Genomic DNA, 1,378 nt, shown 5'->3' with positions numbered 1-1,378 from the left:
AAGGCCAGGGGCAGACCTGAGGATACAGGGGGTAGTCACAGGCTCACGGGGGACCTGGGAGGGCACAGGCCTCCCGCTCTCACGCCGGCTGCGCAGACGGGGACAGTGAACCCCAAGTCGAAGGCCGAGCTGGGACCCAGCTTCACCTCTGAGTCCAGGTTCTCATCAAACGCTCCCTCAGTCCCTGTCAATACACCAAACTGAGCCACTTTTTACATTTTTTCTTTTTTAAAAAATATATTTTATTGGTGTTTTGTTTTTTTTTTTTTTTACAGAGAGTAACGGAGAGGGATAGAGAGTTAGAAACATCAATGAGAGAGAAACATAGATCAGCTGCCTTCTGCACACCCCCTAGTGGGTATGTGCCCGCAACTAAGGCACATGCCCTTGACTGGAATCAAACCTGGGACCCTTGAGTCCGCAGGCCGACGCTCTATCCACTGTCAAACCGGTTAGGGCTATAGTGCAATTCTTAAGCTTTTTATATTAATGTTAATATTGGAACAATGTATCTTGGATGTTTTCACTATGTATCTTTGCTATGCAACACTGATGTACATGTTTACATCCAGTTTTAGAATTGCATTATTGATCATGAGTAACGTGATTAATAATATTCTGCAACCCAGGTACATGCCCTTGACCGGAATCGAACCTGGGGCCCTTCAGTCCTCAGGTCAATGCTCTAGCCACTGAGCCAAACCGGCCAGGGCTAAACTGAGCCACTTTGAACTGAACGTTTCCCGGGACAGTCGGGCTGTGTGGCCCCTGCTGCACTTTGACGCTGGTGGAGCGTGGGGGCAGCTGAGTGCACCTGTTGGCTGGGTTGTTACCTGGAGGCCGAGGAGAGGGCCACGGGGCGGTGGGGGGGAGAATTGAGGAGCTCTGGGCTTTCGTCCCAGCTCCACCTGTCTACTCATTGAACATGTCTGGCATTTTGATTTCTTCATCTTTAAAATTGGGATATGAGCTGGCTTTACTGGGAAGGTGACTGTGAGTAATTAACTGAGGAAATAGGCCATTTGCTGCCCCATAAACTGCTCTGTGGGTGAGGAGAGAGGTAAACATGAGCTCTAGGCCTCCCTGCTTCACCCTGCCCTTCATTCCATCATCCTAGGAGAAGGTTAGGCCACATGACCCCAAGATCGCTTCCATTCTGAAATCCGTCCATTACTCATTGCAACCCATGAGCATGAGAAAGACCCCCCCGCCCCCGAGGGCTTGTTAAAATGCAGATGGGACCCTAGCCGGTTTGGCTCAGTGGATAGAGCGTTGGCCTATGGACTGAAGGGTCCCGGGTTCGATTCTAGTCAAATGCATATGCCTGGGTTGTGGACTCAATCCCCAGTAGGGGGCGTGCAGGAGGCAGCTGATCCAT

The sequence above is a fragment of the Myotis davidii genome, unplaced genomic scaffold (assembly GCF_000327345.1).
Source record: "Myotis davidii unplaced genomic scaffold, ASM32734v1 scaffold174, whole genome shotgun sequence".
Classification (NCBI taxonomy): Eukaryota; Metazoa; Chordata; class Mammalia; order Chiroptera; family Vespertilionidae; genus Myotis; species Myotis davidii.
This window is presented reverse-complemented; position numbering follows the sequence as displayed.